The sequence below is a fragment of the Mauremys reevesii genome, linkage group 2, assembly GCF_016161935.1.
Source record: "Mauremys reevesii isolate NIE-2019 linkage group 2, ASM1616193v1, whole genome shotgun sequence".
Lineage (NCBI taxonomy): Eukaryota > Metazoa > Chordata > Testudines > Geoemydidae > Mauremys > Mauremys reevesii.
In genome coordinates this window covers 151,918,434-151,937,975 of record NC_052624.1, presented here as the reverse complement: position 1 = coordinate 151,937,975, position 19,542 = coordinate 151,918,434, and the positions used below count along the sequence as shown (strand labels likewise).

Here is a 19,542-nt window from a genome sequence, read left to right as displayed (position 1 = left end):
TTCTAAGTTATTTAAGTTTTTACATTTTATGTCTATGTATATTGTGTAGATAGTAGAGTTTTAATCATAAATTGTAAACCTAGGTCTTTTCATGTGTTTATGGTTGCTTTACATGATAATATTTCACCTGTCCTGTTTATTTAACACTTTAAAAATCAGCAAAAGGGTTATATAAATAAAATTTATTATGAAACAAAAGGCAAAAAACTATTATGTACATAGTTTAGTCCTATTCAGTGTCTACTCGGCACTTCTTGGCTTGTCTCTTGTATTCATTAAATGGAGCATCTCTTGTCACTGTCCATCTATAGTCTGCAAGCATTGATGGGCTCCATTTGCCCTGATAGCGTTTCTCCATTGTTGCAATGTCCTGGTGAAATCGCTCGCCGTGCTCGTCGCTCACTGCTCCGCAGTTCAGTGGAAAAAAATCTAGATAAGAGTGCAAAAAATGTATCTTTAGTGACATGATGCAACCATGGCTTTTGTATGCCTTGAGGAGGTTTTCCACCAACAACCTGTAGTTGTCTGCCTTGTTGTTTCTGAGAAAATTTATTGCCACTAACTGGAAGGCTTTCCATGCCGTCTTTTCCTTGCCACGCAGTGCATGGTCAAATACATCATCTCGAAGAAATTCACGAATCTGAGGACCAACAATGACACCTTCCTTTATCTTAGCTTCACTTAATCTTGGAAATTTTCCACGGAGGTACTTGAAAGCTGCTTGTGTTTTGTCAATGGCCTTGACAAAGTTCTTCATCAGACCCAGCTTGATGTGTAAGGGTGGTAACAAAATCTTCCTTGATTCAACAAGTGGTGGATGCTGAACACTTTTCCTCCCAGGCTCCAATGACTGTCGGAGTGGCCAATCTTTCTTGATGTAGTGGGAATCTCTTGCACGACTATCCCATTCGCAGAGAAAACAGCAGTATTTTGTGTATCCAGTCAGCAGACCAAGCAAGAGAGCAACAACCTTCAAATCGCCACAAAGCTGCCACTGATGTTGGTCATCGTTTATGCACCTCAAAAGTTGTTTCATGTTGTCATAGGTTTCCTTCATATGGACTGCATGACCAACTTGAATTGATGGCAAAACATTGCCATTATGCAGTAAAACAGCTTTAAGACTCGTCTTCGATGAATCAATGAACAGTCTCCACTCATCTGGATCGTGAACGATGTTGAGGGCTGACATCACACCATCTATGTTGTTGCAGGCTACAAGATCACCTTCTGTGAAGAAGAATGGGACAAGATCCTTTTGACGGTCACGGAACATGGAAACCCTAACATCACCTGCCAGGAGATTCCACTACTGTAGTCTGGAGCCCAACAGCTCTGCCTTACTCTTGGGTCGTTCCAAATCCCTGACAAGGTCATTCAGTTCACCTTGTGTTATGAGGTGTGGTTCAGAGGAGGAGGATGGGAGAAAATGTGGGTCCTGTGACATTGATGGTTCAGGACCAGAAGTTTCATCCTCTTCCTCGTCTGACTCAAGTGAGAATGATTCTGGTGCATCAGGAACCGGCAGTCCTTCTCCGTGGGGTACTGGGCGTATAGCTGATGGAATGTTTGGATAATGCACAGTCCACTTTTTCTTCTTTGACACACCTTTCCCAACTGGAGGCACCATGCAGAAGTAACAATTGCTGGTATGATCTGTTGGCTCTCTCCAAATCATTGGCACTGCAAAAGGCAGAGATTTCCTTTTCCTGTTCAACCACTGGCGAAGATTTGTTGCACAAGTGTTGCAGCATATGTGTGGGGCCCACCTCTTGTCCTGATCTCCAATTTTGCAGCCAAAATAAAGGTGATAGGCTTTCTTAACCATAGTGGTTATACTGGGCTTTTGTGATGCAAAAGTCACTTCACCACAAACATAGCAGAAGTTATCTGCACTGTTCACACAAGTACGAAGCATCTCTGCTCACTTTGGCTAAACAGAAATGTGTCCCTTTGCAAAATCAAACACTGACAAATAAGAGAGCACGACACTGTATGATTTCTAGAGCTGATATAGGGCAATTTGTTCAGCAGAGTGATGTAAGCTTCGTTAGGATTGCATCATCCATGATTTCTAGGAATAACATGATGCAATTCATATCATGTATGATGCAATACCAGCTTCAAATTGCATCATTCATTGTTTTGCCTAAAAAGCAAGTACTGTCCAAACCCAGTCATAGATTTATTCATAGATCCAGTCAAAGATGTATTTTAGTCATTTCTGGTTTAAATTGAGATCCCTTCCCTTTGTAACTCACTTATCCTCCGCCATTCCCAAGTCAAGGGTCGTATATACTGACCCAATAGCATAACTTGAAAACTAGAGCCAATCAACAATTTTAAGCATCATTTTCGTTCTCAGTGACCCAGAATTAGTAAAGTTTGACTACATTTATTTCAGAAGCATTTTGGCTGTAGAGCAGTGTATAATCTTAGGCACTTATTTACCCCCATGACATGAGACCCTCACAATCTTGGATGTATGGAGTGACCCCTTTTAGGCAGGAAAGAGCCATTGTTCACACAGGGGACTGAAGCACAAAGAGTTAGCTCACTTGAGCTGAGGTGTGTGCCTGCTCTGCACTACCCTGCCACATTCCACTGGTCTTTGTGGACCCTGCTGATTCACATTAACAAGTTGTTAATGTGATTTGATCTAATCCAGTTTCAAAGATCTCTAAGGAACTATTAATGCACATCAGCAAGGGCCACATAGACAGTTATCATGCAGAGTACTAGATTCACACCACAACTAAATGTTCATATAGACAAGCCCTTAGTGACTTGATCAAGGTCACACAGGAAGTCTGTGGCAGAGCAGGGAATTGAAACCTCATCTTCTGAGGTCCAGGCTTCTAAGCAAACTTAAAAGATTGCGCTTCAGAGGAGCTTTCCAGTTTACACCAGCTGTGGATCTGGCCCTCAAAATCACCAAAATATGTTAAAACTCAGTTTGGTTACAAACTATTGTGGAAGCCACCTGTTGTTTATCACAGTGTATTTTTAAAGGGGGAGGGGAGACGACCAGCATTCAATTTGAAAAAGTATTAAGAAAAAACAATTTCTGCTAATGAAACACTCCTCCTCCCTCTTTTAAATTAAATCTCACCCTTTAAGTTCAAAATGATGCTGAGACATAATATGCCATTTGCCCACTTTCCATTCCTCCCTGGCACAGTAATTGTGTTGGAGGTTAGCATTTATATTGAAGATCATCCTTGAGTTAGTTAATTGGGCCTCAAGCTCTATAAAAATAATTCAAACCTGGCAATTGTTAATAAATTTAAAGCCCTACAATTCGTTTCATCCTTGGAACAATTCAACAGGCTAAAAAGTCACTTGTCTTTATTCCTAATGTTATTAAAGAAGGAAATGTCTAAGCCGGCAATATTAGGTTAGCGCATTAATGTATGGTCATTTATGTTCCCAAGTAGAAAATGTGAGTGCTGGCATTTGGGAATGCCAGCCATGTCAATTTTTAAATCAAGACAAGATTTACTAAACATGTTTATAATGTCGTAACACAGGCCATTTTACAAGCCACAGAGGGAGCAGTTTCACACTCCTTTTTTGGCCGATTTCTCCGAGGACAGGAACCATTTTTATATTATTTTAGGTAATGGGGAATGGTGGCATAAGAATTACCACCGCAGCAACTTGCTAGCCAGAGGCTTGGTAAATACATCACCACGGGTTAATGTGAAAGGGTTAATTTGTAAGAGTGGATGAGAATCCACCCTCTGTGCAGAGGGCCAGTACAAGGCCACTGAAGCACTTAACCCCTCAAAACTGGGCTTATGTGGTATAAAAAAGCCTTGCTCTGGACCTCTGCACAGGAGACAATTTCATCCAGCAGTAGCAAGGTGACAGGGTCCTGCCTTCATCCTTTGGGAAGCCGATGAGGTTTTGATCATGACAACATAATACTCCTTACCTGTGTTTGATTGACTGAGTGTAACAGTCACTCCTTTTTCCTGCGTTTTACTGGTACTCTCACTGCAGCTCCAAGAACATGTTCTCTATTCTCGTACAGTTTCACCTAAGCTCTGGCTAACTAACTGGTTTCCCTTTTTATGAAGGGCACATTTGTAAATTGTTTATAAAAGGTTAATAACTGATTAATAGGAATGATGGCCCAGTGGTTAGGACACTAGCCTTGAACTTGTGAGACTTGGATTCAATTTCCTCCTGCACCACACACTTCCTGTGTGACCTTGGGCAAGTCACTTAACCTCTCTGTGCCTCGATTCTGCATCTGTAAAATGGCACTTCCCTCTTCCAGGTGGGCTAAATACATTAAAGATTATGAAGCACTTTGAGATCTGCTGACGAAAATGCTGTATAAAAGCCAAGTATTATTGTTATTCAATGCACAGTTATTCAATTGCTACAGAGTTCAACAGATTGGTTGTAATGAGTTTGCAACCATTTAGAACACCTGCATCTGACATGATTATTACCCCATATAACATATACAACTCATGCTTGTCATATGTATTAATCACTTATTAACCCAGTATCAACTATAACTACAGTATCATACCTTTAATATGAAATGCAACCAACTTCACGCAATAGGTTAGCTCTGTTATTTGCATTACAATCTTCTACCTCCACACACAATATTCACCAATGTTCAAGTCCATCAAAGCCTATGAAAAGCAGGGGGGTGAAATTTGCATTACCGACCTCTGCAGCAGCTCAATTCCTGGGCCACAGCTTGAGTACAAGGCCAGATCAGAGAGAGCGAGCAGGCTAAAAAGAAGAAATGGGGCTTGACTCTCAAAATATCTATTTTTAAAGGGTCAGCTTTTATAAGGGCCCATTTTCAAGTGTTCAGTACTACAGTCGGTCAAAAAAATGCCAATGGCTTTTCCTGGGAGATTCAGAAAAAAAATAATCTATTTTTCCTTCAAAATTTCCTACGAAAAACGTTCAGTTTTACATTGAAAAACAAATGTTTTTGGTAAAATAAACGAATATACAAAAGATTTTTTATTTAAAAAAATGAAACATTTGAAATGAAAAAAATTCTGAACATTTTCATTTAGGAAAAAAAATAATTTTTCAATGAGGGGGAGGCAGCAAAAGCTTAGATGGAAAATTTTCATCCGGCTGTATTCATCACCCACAAGTAGTGACAGATTTGCAAAAGGGCTCAGCCCCCTATATGTATGCAACATCCTAAGCAATTCTGAATATCTCACCTCAGATGTTGATGCTTCAATGGGAGCTGAGCACTCTTGAAAATCTGCCTCCCGATTTCCTAATGCATCAGCAGCATTCACAGCACAATATTGTGTGCATGCATTTTTTTTTGTCTCCAATACTTAGTGTTAACTAAAGGTGCCAGATTGATCAACTTGGAGAATGGTCCTGTCTATTTATCCAGATACTAGGTACGGCATGGCCAGAAATAATGCAAGCTTCTTCCATGCTGTTCCGCCCATGTGCTTTATTCCTGGTGTGGAGTGGGTACAAGTGGGAAGACAATTCAGTGTCCATAGTGCATCTCAAACTCTTGGCACCTCTGCTAAGCTGGTCAATGAGGTGGCTTAGTGGTGCCAGTCATGGTGGTGGTTTTGTGGTGTGTGCATCAGTTTCCTAGGATCTGGACTGGGACCACCAACTAATTGTTACACAGAGCATAAAAGAGCCACTAGCCAGCCTTGGCTGGGTTCACAGCAGGCTGGATTCAAACCAATGACCTGGGGGAGACAGGCTGTGTCGATGCATTTCCTTGTTGTTATCTAGGCAGATAGATATTTAATCAAAATAACAAGGATCCAGGGAGAATTCCAACTGGACAGTTATCCAATTCAGTGCCATACAACTGCAGTTCATTAAGAGATAGTATTACAATCACAAGTCACCTCGCGTGACCTTTGACTCTTTGCAGCAGTCCTGCATGAAGCCTTGCAGCACTGGATGGATCATCATAGCCCTGTATGGCAGGCTGACTTCCCATATGAGCCCCCTCAGGCTTGTTAAGCTGGGCAACTGAGTTCCATTGTGCTCTGTGTAGGCAAGTGTGGACATGAACATGGAGCTGAGGTAGGATCACCGGATCCTCCAGAGAGCCGCAGGGAGAAGCACAGACAGACAGCGGTCATTAACCCCGTTCAGAGTTGCAGCACCCCTCAAGGTTGGCCTGTGGGGTGGATTTTGCCTCCCTTCCTCCAGTATGGAGCACACCTGTATAACCCACACACCTCCAGGGTGTGGTGTTCTGCCCCCTCTAGTGACACCGAGACCACTTACAGTGAGAGAGAGAGAAAGAGATTAATGAGTCTGCTCTACAGTGTTAGCTAACAGGCAGTTGGCTTTTAGCTCATGCAGTAGATGCTCAAGCCCCAAGTTCTAGAAGTCCCTGGTTCGATCCCACCCACCGACGACCAGGGTCTGTCAGTGTTACACCTGCATAAAGCCTACTTATGCAGGCATTCTACCGCTCTCTAGAATCTTGCCCGCGTGTACATCTATTGCATTACGATGTAGGAAGCCACATTCTAACCAGGGCCAGCCCTAGATCAAATGGCACCTCAGGAGAGGAGCATCTTCAGCTGCCCATTTGACCCCCCCATTTGTTAAACTTTTGAATACCTTACAGCACTCCGAATTCGGCACCCCCAGCGATTGCCTGGGTCGTCTGCTCCTAAATCTGGCCCTGATTCAACCCTCAGTTGTACTGGTGTTAGTTTGGAGCAGAAGCCAGTGGAATCGCTCTGGTTTTACATTGGAGTGACAGGGAGAATTTGACCTTGAATCGTTCATGACACTAAACAGTGAGAAATACTATTAGACCCCTATTTATTTTACAAATATGGGTTAACTCTATTGATGTATACATAGATCATAAACACACACACAAAACCAGATTATAAACAAAGTTCTGCCCTGATGTATGCCCCCATTGAAATTAGCCAAGTTGCAGTAGTCTCTGCAAATCCTCCCTCAATGCACCTGGAACATACTGGCACAAATCTTAACTGGGGGCACAATTTAGAGGTCAGTTTTCTGTCTACACTAAGTAGCTGATTGCACCTGCAAAGGAGACCTGGCTAAGAACAGGCTGGAAATCAGTCCCCGTCTGTCTAAATTAATGTATGAGAGTTTCCCAGCAAACTGAGCAATAGACAGAGCAAAACAAACACACAAAGAGACAAAAGAGTTCACATATTTCTGTTCAAACATAAACAACTCTCCTTGTGCTTGAATGACAGCAAGGGCCCGAGCCAGTCAAAATTTGTTTACATAGCTGCTGACCCACAAAAGCTCCATAGACCTTCACGGTTTTGCTGCAATACAGGCCTGTCACTATCCTATGCATGACACACGATCCCTTTGGTGACAGGGTATGCTGATGAGGACAGAGATAGCTGTAAATAGCTCAAAAATAGCAGCAGCTTTCTTCATTTTTTGGAACTTCAACATGAAGTCACATTGACTAGTGTTGTGGTACCACATAATGAAAGACTCTCATCTGCCCAAGTCTCTGACTCAGCAGTCCATATCTATTCAGCAAAACACTTAAGCATGTGCTTAATGTTAAACATATGCTTAAATACTTTACTGAACAGGGATAGTGCATAATGCTTTACTAAACTGGGGTCAAAGTTAGGATGACTGGCGTTACATTAATTCTGCATTTCAAGACTGTTGTGCAATTAACTGAACTCTCAGCCTTAATGCTGCATTAGCACAGATTTTTGCATAGAATGAAATCATCAGTACCAAATCAAAGATTAAAACCTATTTATTGCATCACTAATTTTTCAAACTATGTAACAAAGATCAAGAGAAATAACCAGCTAATTAAACTGAAAAAAGAGATGGAAATTTTCCTATTTACAGCTGAATTACCAAAATGAAACACATATTTCTATATTAAAACTGCTTCATTTTTAAGAGGTAGGATGAAATTCACTCCTATGCAGAGGGTCAATTAAATGGTGATTTACCACTTGAGTTCTATTTTCAGAACTTCTGTGGTCTATAGGCCTGGGACCCTCTATATAGGAGTGAATTTCACTCTACATTTTGGAAAGTGATCTTATTTTACTGTTATACTTTATTATTTGTACTGTGGCTGTGTGCCTAGGAGCCATAGTCCCAGACCAGAACCCCCAAGGTTTTATGTCTGAACATTATTCATTAGGTGTATTATGGTAGCACCTAGCAGCCCCACTCATAGAGTAGGACCCCATTGCGCTAGATGTTTTGCAAACACAGAACAAAAAGATGGGCCAGGCCCCAAGGAACTAGATTTTGACAAATGTAACATGAGTGCAAGTTTTCATACATACGAGATTATAATTGTTCAAAAAGCAATCTCCATAAGAGAGATGGGTTTGAACATTTTGTGGAGACAAACCAAAACCAAGAACATTTTTTGCAAACGCTCTAACCGGTGAGATAACATTTCCTGAGACATTTTAAATAAATTACATCATGCGAGGATATATTTATTATTATAATTTATCATTTATATTGCGGTAGTGCCTAAGGGTCTGAGTCACAGACCAGGACCCCATCGTGCTAAACTCTGTACAAATACTGAACACAAAGACAATCCCAACCCCAAAGAGCTTATAGTCTAGATTTACCATCTGTATGATGTGATTTCCACTGGTGATGGAACAGATTCACAAATGTCACTAAGGGCTTGTCTATGACACTGATTTGCACGGATTTAGTCAAATAAGTTTATTTCAGTAAGTAAAAACCTTAATCTAGACACTCCTATTTCAATTTAAGAGTGGAATTGTCCATGTCTACACTCTGGGGACTAAAGCTATACCAGCATAACCCCATGTTATAGATGCAGCCATAGCGTAGACGGGTTTTTCTGTTGCAGTAGGAACACTACTTCTCCGAGTGACGGCAGCTAGCTCAAGGGAAGCTTTCTTCCTAGCCACGTGTACATCAGAGGCTAGGCTGGCATAGCTACAGCGCTCGGATGTGATTTTTCACATCCCTGAATGTCACAGCTTCATTGACTAAGTTTTAAGTGTAGGCCAGGCCTTATTTTGTTTTAGCTTAAACCTGCCCCTAACACCTTGTCTACACATAAACTTGAAAAACAATGTAGTTAAACTGGTGCAAGTTCTCTGTGTGGACATGGTTTAAGAATGACTTACTTGGGTTAACTTAAATCTGTTCCTAATCCATTTAAACTAAACCAACATGAGTCTGCATTAAGGTTCAGTAAGAATGTTCAAACAGCCTTTTGCACCGGTTTGACTGAAAACAGGTTTAAAATCTCACCCTTAGTTAACCTGAATTACCTTTCTTATGCAGACAAGCCCTGACTCTTGCAATCTGATTCTATTTCCATGCCGGTTTTACAACCAGGGTAACTGACCGCATTGGAATCACTTCTGGTTTACATGATAAAAGCTAGAATCAAGGTTGTAGGATTTCTAACTGGTGGAACTGGCTACTACTACTGTGTCTTTGTCTTGTCCCATAAATTGGGGTTGGCAACTCTTGTTCTTCATCCCCAAGTGTTCTTGTCAAGTGCCTCTTTCAAGCCAACATCAACCTTCTTCAAATCTCAAACCACATTTTTCTAGGTCTTCCTTGTGGTCTTTGTCCCATAACTACTAGTTGTCGTACCCTCTGGCCACCATATCCCACATCTTGTTGTCTCACATGACCCAGCTATCTCAACTGATACTCCGTCAGCTTTTTGATGATAGGAGTGTGATAGGGCATCTGCCCTACATTGGCATGGAAGTGGTTAATAGAGCCCTAGGGAGCCTGCATGGGAAGCAGCCAGCAGGAGAGGTGCTATGAGGAGCAGCCAGTCCGGGCCCAACAGGGCCATATAAGAAGAGCTGCAGGGCAGAGCAGAGTCAGTTGCTGCAAGGAGCCCAAGGAGTACCTAGCAGCTTGTCTGAAGGTAGCACCTTGGACAGGGCAGTTGCTAGCAGGGACTGGGGAGCAAGAGGAGCTCCTGGCTGGCTGCTGGGACATGCTATCTGGAAGCCCCAAGAAGAGGGTGAAGAAGGTGCTGGGGCCACTGGGAAGTGGCCCAGGGAATTGAAGCAGCATAGGCGGACAAGTAAAGGAGAAGCAGCAGGAGCCGCCTATCTACAGGGTGCCTGGGCTGCAACTCAGAGTAGTGGGCGGGCCCGGGTCCCCCCAGTGTTGAGTGGGGAAGTGGCTGGTTATCCACCACGGCCCCCAAATGTTTTTCAGAGTCACTGCTTCCCAGGATAGGCCCTACTGAGAGGACGACTCTATCTTCTTTGTATTCTTTGTATACATTCATCTATATTAAAGCACATCTTTTTTTTTGTGCCCAGCTCACCAAGGGATCCAATTGCTATCAATGACCTGTCCTTTAAATTACTTACTACTCCCCCAATCATAGTACTATCAGCAGACTTCATTAGTGATGATTTTATGGAAACAAGCCCGGATATAGCTCAGGATGAAGAGGGTGGGAGCTGAGGACAAAGCATTCCCGAGTGAGGGGATCCAGCTATGGATACATCTTCCAGAGGAGATCAGGCCAATCCAGTGTCTGACCATCCTCTTTCAGACAGCCTTCTCACCACAAGTGAAATTCACAATACCAACACCCGCTCCCCAAACCCTTACAGCTAACCCAAAAGACACTCCAAAGCCCTACCCATGCAGAGATTTGACCCCGGAAAGGAAAAGGACCAGAGTTATCACTATTGCTATTGATTTTACGTGGGACATGTTCATACAGTGATGGGCAGCAGTAGAAAACAGATTATAAAGAAAAAGAGCAGGGGGAGGGGGGAGTTTCGAACATGGCAGAGGAAACGGGGGAGGCACGTTGGGAGAAGGCTTTGAATAGGGCCCAGAGGCTGGAATTGCTAGTTGAGCAGAAGGGGCAATTTGGGATAACGATTCACAGGCACATTGCAAGACTTAATTAATTAACACTTGCCAAGTGCTTCAAGATCCTTGGATGGAATATGGTATGCAAGTGAAATTCACCCCTGTGCACCCACCAAATAGAATGCAAGTGCTGCATAGTCCTTGCTTTGTGCCTCTGCATGGGGGTGAATTTCACCCAAAGAGCAAAGTATGCTGATGATTTTTTTTTAAACAGAGTCTGAAGTGCTTTGTGGGCTTTCTGTTTGCAAGGATCTTCATTATTCCATCTTTACTGTCTTTCAGATTCTCTAACACTGCCATTGTGAGTATTCCACAACTGACTTCCGCTTGCTTGGATTTTTTTTTATTTTTATTTTTTATTTTAATCACTGGGTTTTGTTATCTCATCTATTATATCTTCATACATTTATGAGTAAGTATAGCCTGCGCCAAATGGTGTGGGAGAAATCCTAGCAAAGAACAGGCTAATTGTTTATTAGGGGCAAGAAGTATATGAATGTATAATGGGTTGTAAGTAAAAAATAAAAGCTTTTCAAAGAGGCAATTGAATTCAGTGCCAATAAGTAATGATTTTTTTTTACAAACCTAAATATAGCTTCCTAATCTCAATTAATATCAATATTGTCATTTGAAAACAAAGAAAATAATGAAGGTTAAACCTTTTAAATTCATATTAGCTTTCGTAATTACAGAAATCAAAAGCAATATTCTTGGCATTGCATTTATCAGGTGTGCAATGAAACACTTGCTAGCGTTTCGCAGGCCAAATCCACGCGCGTACACACACGAGCATGAACACAAAGCTTCTGGCTTTAGTCTGAATGGATGGTTTCTGCGTGGCTAAGCTATTTTAATTGCATCTTTTGTAATGAGGTTATTTTAGTATAGATCATGGCCATATAGTTCAGAGATGCATTTTATACAGGTTTATGCTAAATTCACAGCCACATTCTCACTTAGGATCCACCTCCTTCCCTCACTCAATCAGCACAAAGGGGCCAGATTTTCGCTTCAAATAGCCAGAAAATTCCCGTGGTGGCAGGGGGACTGGTGAGATGTTGGAAGGACTGTTTCCAATACCAACTGCCACCCCTCCCATACTCACTGACGAGAAGTGTCAAAGGTGGAAACAAGACATGGCAGAGTTACGCTGCAGTGATGGGGACCCAAGGCCAATGGGGCAAGTAAGAGCAAACTCTAGGCTGCTCTAACTCATGCCAGGGCCAGCATAGAGTGGCCTCCAGGATCAGGAAGCTTTAACAGGTGAAATTCACCCTTCTGCAGAGGGCCAGCTCATTTAACTCCTGTTTCACTCTATATGCATACATGCACACTAATACATTGGCTTTATGTGCTGGCCTATCCAATAACACTCTCTAGTGGCTGGTTCCCACGGAAATTAAGGGACTAATATCAAATAAGTAAAATCTCCTTTCATTCAAGTGCTTAATGACTGGTTTTAGAAATGGCGGGGTCAGGGTTCCCATCCTAGTCCTCCAGGTGTGTGTTATTTATTTAGTAATGGTGTTTATTGCCTGCAGCACATAAATCTAGTGTGGTACACAGAAAGTAGATGTAAATCATGAGACTGGAATATTGGCTGAAAGTTAAACATATGCTTAAATGTTCTTTGCTGGATTGGAGTCTCACTCCATAATCTCTGTCCTTATTTTTAATAAGTAACACCTTTAGATTTAAAAAGCAGTACAATGGACTATAATTTATCATAAGTGTCTGTCACATCCAGAATTTGTCTCTATTGAAACAAGTGGAGCCAACACGCAGAATGGATTGTAGCTTGAGGTGAACAGCCAACTGCTCTTCTACTTTCAATATTCGGATTTCTACCCAATCTCAAGACATGATAGAGGCTTTAGAAATGCTCTGTAGTTTTTAAGCAAAGTTTTGCTACTGAATCCTGAACTGGGTGGCACCTGGAATGGCTTCCTAAGCTATCCAGCATCACTCTTGATTCAAAAGGAAAGCTTTGAAACGTCAAAGGAGGTTGCATTATAGTCCGGGAACTGGTGGCAAGATTTACTAATTATAAAAACAAAAACAAAAACCTCAACATAAAAACCCAACCTCCTACCTTAAAAAGGACAGGGGGACTGACCTGAACCAGCAATAATAATAATACCACCTCACTCTCTTAGGGTATGTCTACACTACCAGAGTAGTTCGATTCTACTGAAATCGAATTTGTGGAACCGATATTACAAAGTCGAACGTGTGTATCCAAACTAAGGACAGTAATTCGACTTTGTGAGTCCACACTAACGGGGCAAGCGTCAACATTGGAAGCGGTGCACTGTGGGCAGCTATCCCACAGTTCCCGCAGTCCCCACTGCCCAAATTCTCGGTCGAGCCCCCAATGCCTGCTGGGGGTAAAAATGTGTCGAGGGTGGTTTGGGTAACTGTCCTCATTCAATCATCACTCCCGCCCTCCCTCCCTGAAAGCGCTGGCGGGCAATCAGTTCGCGCACTTTTCTGGTGAGTGACAGCGTGGACGCTACAGCACTGTGAGCATGGAGCCCGCTGCGATCATCACTGCAGTTATGGCCGTTGTCAACTCCTCGCACCTTATCGTCCACCTTTTTCACAGTCAGATGCTGAGAAATCGGGTGAGGATGCTACGGCAGCGCGGTGAGGACATGAAGTCTGAGAGTGGCACAGACCTCTCACAAAGCACGGGACCCCGCGCCGTGGACATCATGGTGGCAATGGGTCATGTTCATGCTGTGGAACGGCGATTCTGAGCCCGGGAAACAAGCACGGACTGGTGGGACCACATAGTGCTGCAGGTCTGGGATGAATGATTTAGTTGGGTTTGGTCCTGCTTTGAGCAGGGGGTTGGACTAGATGACCTCCCGAGGTCCCTTCCAACCCTGTGATTCTATGAATCACAGTGGCTGCGAAACTTTAGGATGCATAAGGGAACTTTCCTTGAACTGTGTGACTTGCTGTCCCCTGCCCGGACACCCGGATGCGAGCAGCCCTGACTGTGCAGAAGCGAGTGGCCATAGCCCTCTGGAAACTTGCAACGCCAGACAGCTACCGGTCAGTAGCAAACCACTTTGGCGTGGGCAAATCTACCGTGGGGGTTGCTGTGATGCAAGTAGCCAGCGCAATCGTTGAGCTACTGCTCTCAAAGGTAGTGACCCTGGGAAACGTTCAGGTCATCATAGATGACTTCGCCGCGATGGGATTCCCAAATCTCTATTCTGAGATTGCATGGACACCTCTGCTGGAGAGCTCTGCATCGTTGCCAGTGCTGCTGAGCTCACCACGATGTCCAAACAGGAAATGAGATTCAAACTGGCCAGACAAAAAAAGGAATTCAAATTTTCCCGGGGCTTTTCCTGTGTGGCTGGTCAGAGCATCTGAGCTCGGACTGCTGTCCAGAGCGTCAACAGAGTGGTGCACTGTGGGATAGCTCCCGGAGCTATTAGCGTCGAATTCCATCCACACCTACCCTAATTCGACATGGCCATGTCGAATTTAGCGCTACTCCCCTCGTCGGGGAGGAGTACAGAAATCGAACTAAAGAGACCTGTATGTCGAACTAAATAGCTTTGTTGTGTGGACGGGTGCAGGGTTAATTTGATTTAACGCTGCTAAATTCGACATAACCTCCTAGTGTAGACCAGGCCTTAGGGTATTTTCATCAATAGATCTCGCAGCACTTTACAAAGGAGGGCAGTATCATTATCCCCATTTGACAGGTGGGGAAGCTGGAGCAGAGAGGTGAAGTGACTTGCCCAAGCTCACTCAGCAGCAGAGCTGGGAACAGGACCCAAAACTCCCGAGTCCTGGTGCAGTGCTCTACAACAATCTTGGAGGAACTGACTAACTAATTCTCCAGTGCAGCATCACAACAGGGCTTGCCATCCTTGATGCTCTCTAACCATGCTCTAGTGTGTCTTGATTAGCACTTGAGCATGCTAATATTGATGCTCATGTTTCTTCCTTTACTTCTACATCACCCCTTCCTACCTATACCTTGGACCAAATCTACACAGTACTGTGCTGCACCATGAAGTTCAGAGTTCCTTCGATTCATACATCCATCAGCAGGTTTCAGTCCCTCTTTAACTGCTTGACATGTGTATGAACTGCTCCCTTAGCACCTGCTGCTGACTAGCCCTGCATGGAAGGAGCAGTCCAGTAAACCGCTTGCAGCTGACCCTGCTACCAGCACTGGGCAAGTTCAAATCCTATTCCATGGTTAATGGGTGGTTAATCCACCACTAGCTTGTGCCCTCTAAGGAATTGTGCCCATTCACACCAGCAGTGAATTTGTCCTACATTGCCCTCACTCAGCTTCATGGGCATCTGAGAGACTCATCATATTTCCCTGAGCATCAGCATTGCTGTGGAAATGGGGCTCTTCTGTTAACTAGAACTGCTACTTAAAATGGAATAAATAGTTATCCACCAGGGCATCCTGGAAAACCAGCATCTACTGCATACACAAATTCATACTGTTCCACCCTGGGAACCTCCTAGACTTTTTTTGTGCATCCCATTCTTGCTTGTCATTTCTTCCTCTTCACTCCCATATCTGTTTCGTCGTCGTCGTCATTGATTCTCTTGAAGAGGTAGTGACACAGTTAAAGCAGGAACTCCCATCCTAGCATGGACCCATGTATGCCAGTATAAATGTATTTATACCAGTATAGCTTATTCCACTTTGGAAAGTGGAATAATGGTATAATGCACCTTTATAATGATATATCTATGTCCACATTAGGGGTTGTACTAGTATAATTATATTAAAAAAAAATCACACCCCTAACCTACACATTTATACTGGACAAACTTTTCTAGTGCAGACCAGGCCTCAGTGGCATAGAAAGAAGGGGAAGGAACTGTCTGCTATTCTGTGTTTGTGCTGTGCCTAGAATAATAGGGCCTGTTCTTCGTTGATCCTTAAAAACTACCACAATAAATGTGAATAATAATAATGTTGTCATCTTATAACTCATGGCAGGTACTTCGCTTCTGTGGAGGCGAGGGACATATATACTGGATTAAACGCTACGAACCTTTTGGAGGAATGGGGAGAAATCGGGATTTACCATGTCATGTTGGACACAGGACTTATGTTAAGAAGTAGCTCTGCTGGAATGATTTAGTACAGTGTTCCTCTTGAGTCAATTTGGACTCTCACCAAAGCTGAGAGAGACAACATGATATATATCCAAAAGGTTGCAAATAAAACCGGTAGGCATCAGAATTGCATAGGGGAGTTGAAAGGACTATTTAACACAGACCTTGGGTTTTAATTTATTTATTTTTGCTTTTCTAGTAAACTATGAATAAATTAGCAATTGGAGTGAAATGGCTGGAGTCATTTCATTAATATATTGTCAGCTTGTGCGGAGGAGGAGGAGCTTTTAACATTGAGGTTTTAATGTACTTTCTATAGTTGATGGGAATCTATAGATCTAGCACAAATCTAAACTCCACAGACCCAAATTATTTAAATCCTCATCACTTCTTGGCCACCTGCCTTCGACCTATTGCATTACTAATGGTGGGAATAGTTTGCTGCAGAATCTTTTGGGGGTTCCTGAATGTGTGTGTGTGTCTGAGTACGTAAGGCTGGGATTTTGATTCAGGCCATTGTTATTTACTATACATATCAAAGCAGCTTATACAGACTATGAAAGATCGAGACTCCATTGTGTTAGTCTCTAAATAAACAGATAGCAATGGACAAGAGCTTACAATCTAAACAGACGAAGGTGGGGAGAAAGGGAGTATTATCTCCATTTTTCCAATGGGTAAATTGAGGCAAAGGAAAAATAAATGATTGCCTGAGGTCACACAGGAAATCTGGTGTATGACTTGGACTTGATCCTAGATCTCCTGAGACCCAATTCAGTGGCTTAACTACAACCAGCCTTCTTCCCTTACACCAACATTCCAAAATGTGGGGAACATTTGAAATCCAAATTCAGATCAGGACCCAGATTTGGCAAAGTGCCCCTTTCTTTATACTGGACTGAACCAAAACTCCGCTCACCCAAACTCTGGGTCAGACTGAATGTTGTAGCTTAAAAGTCAGAGCTACAAAGGTATTTGGCTACCTAAAGATGCAAAGAAGTACCTAGTGGGATTTTCAAAAGTACCTAAGTAAGTCCCACTGACTTCCAGTGGGAGTTAGGTCTCTATCTTGAGCTCTTCTGAAAATCTGACCAATTATTTAGGTACCTAAAACAGGAACTGAGCTCTTTTGAAAAATCTGTCCCCTACTGCGTGTCAGAAGCCCTTCTGAAAAATTCTAGCGTAGACCTAGTGACATCCCAAATGATGGTGATGTCACTTAGAAGTGTCTGTTTAACTGATTAGAAATGACAAATTAATCCAGGAGACAGTGGTGGGCAACATGCATTAGGTTCAGGGTTCAGTCTGGTTTAACATCTACCTAAAAGTCCAAGTTCCTGATCCAAAGCCTATTGAAAGGTTCCCATTGACTTCAGTGGGAGATTGATCATTGCTTAGATCCATACTTAACCTGTTATCATGAGACGAGATTCTGATAATCTCACAAGATTTATTGTATCTCAGGCAACTAACCTGTCCAGGAGTGTCACACAAAAAAATCCCAACCATTCCTGAAATAAATGTATTCTTTGGACTTCAAAGTCTTTCTAAGTTTCCCTTCCCCTTGTTACTTCTCATGCCCCTCAGACCTTCCTGGTTCCAACTTGACTGGAAGCCAAAATACTACATCAAAGGCTGCTCTTGTGATGTTGCCAACCCAGTTTTGCAGATCCAGAAATAGACAGATCAGGGAGATAAATGCCTCCTATTGGGGTGCTGAGCAACCACAATCTCTGCTGATGTCAGTGTCAGTTTTATTTCTCATTGAGGTCAATGGGAGTGGAGTGTGCTTGGCCCCAGAGTAAGTCACATGCTGTGGGTGTAGACGAGTCTCAGATCAACATCCAAACTTTTGGAGCTCTGTGGTGGTAGAAGGAGAGAGAGAAATGTACAGCGGGCTTAGAAAAATTTGCAGAAGACAGGTCCAATTCTGTAAGCCCTCCATACACTGAATTTCCATTGCAATGATTGACTTCGGTGGGATCTCCACACCTGGAGTTCTCCCAGGATCAGCCCCCAAAGGGGACAATAAAGTGAAATCTACCTTTATATAAATTCTTCTACCTTCAGCATTTCAAGTCCAAGTGCAAGCTATTTCCTAACCCCACCCCCATCTCTTGTTTTTGGCCAGGGGAGGGGGGGATTGATAGAGAGGAGGCAAAAGCTATTCCCCAGCTGAAGACATTAGCAGAAGCCACTGGCTTAGTAGCAGGATCAAGCAGCAGCAGCTGGTCTTTTACCTGCATCATTAACTTCCCTTCCCTGGTTATACAATAGTGGAACAATACTGAAGAATTCTGCAGTGTGAAAGCTTCCTGTTTCTGACCTCTGTAGTGCACATGCAGATTAAAGTTAACCCCTACTCTCACTCATTTCCTCTCAGGCAGAGCAATTAGGAATGTCCCATCGGAAATTTTCTTGGCACTGGCAGAATGTTGCTATTTGTTTAATATGTGTACTATCGTAGTGCCAAGAGACTCTAAGATCAAGGGCCCATTATGCTAGGTACTGTACAAACATGGAACGAGAAGACAGTCCCTGCTTCAAAAAGCTTGCAATCAAAGTATAAAACAAGAGGTAACAGGAGGAGACAGACAGATGGAGTGGGGTCTGCAAGGAAACAATGAAACAATATTGGTCAGCTTGAAAGGCAGGGTTCTCATTCTTTAATCTGAAAATGTACCAAGTTATACATCATGGGCTGGGTGTGTGTTCTTTAAAAAAAAAAAGACACACATGCTATCAGCACTAGAAAGGAAAGAATTGCTCCTTCAAATAAACTGACATTAGCTCATTCTCCCTCACTTAAGGTGTTGGCCTGGGATAAGAGATATGTTCTGACCATGCCCCAAAGGATAATTTTAAGGAAATACTTTCCTCCTCAACACACAAAATGCACAATTAACCTGTGGAACTCATTACCTCAGGATATCGTAGTGCCCAAGAGCTTAGCAGGAGGATTAAAAAATAGCTAGACATTTATGGGGACAATATCCAAAATTAGTAAGGAATAAAAAATAACCAAGAGTTCTGGAAGGGATTGAAATTCTTCTGCTTCAGGATATAAGCAAGCCTCTAATTAATGGGAGTTGGGTAGAAAGCTTCCTAGTAGGGAGATTATCCCTTATCTGTCCATTGCAGGATTTCTTCCTGTAAGACAGCTGCTAGTAGCCACTGATGGAGAGAAGATACTAAAGTAGCTGGACCATTGATCTGATCCATTATGATAATTCCTATTGCATAGCTTTTTTTGTATCAGTGGAGTCAGTGAATTCCAGTCAAGAACCTTCCACTGAGAATGCCCTGTAACCAGCTGGCTAAATCTAGGCTCAGTTACCTTGTAGGCCTTAACTGCCATGGCACTTCCTGGTGGAGAGTCTGATTCGCCAATAGCCAGGACCCAAGAGTTGGGGCTAATTTCGTAAATTCCTCTCCAACGCTTTGCTTGAATCCCTAAGTCATCACAACCTGTAAAGTGAGAAACCCTGTGGCAATGGCTGTCAAATGCAAAATAAATAAAGAATGCAATAATAAGGGAAGGTTGCACTG

At 42.8% G+C, this 19,542-nt stretch overlaps 1 protein-coding gene across 28 annotated transcripts in view; it reads right to left on the bottom strand.

Annotated features, from left to right (window-relative positions):
• The window catches only part of LRRTM4 (leucine rich repeat transmembrane neuronal 4), a 726,983-nt gene that overhangs the window by 421,799 nt on the left and 285,642 nt on the right, over positions 1 to 19,542 (bottom strand). Inside the window, exon 1 of one of the 28 annotated variants that reach the window (XM_039527445.1) lies at positions 4,547 to 4,633. The exons of the other annotated variants lie outside the window; for them this stretch is intronic. The gene's annotated coding sequence lies outside the window, so the exon portion shown is untranslated. Of the gene's footprint in view, positions 1 to 4,546; positions 4,634 to 19,542 lie in introns of those variants that run through there. 28 annotated transcript variants of the gene reach the window in all.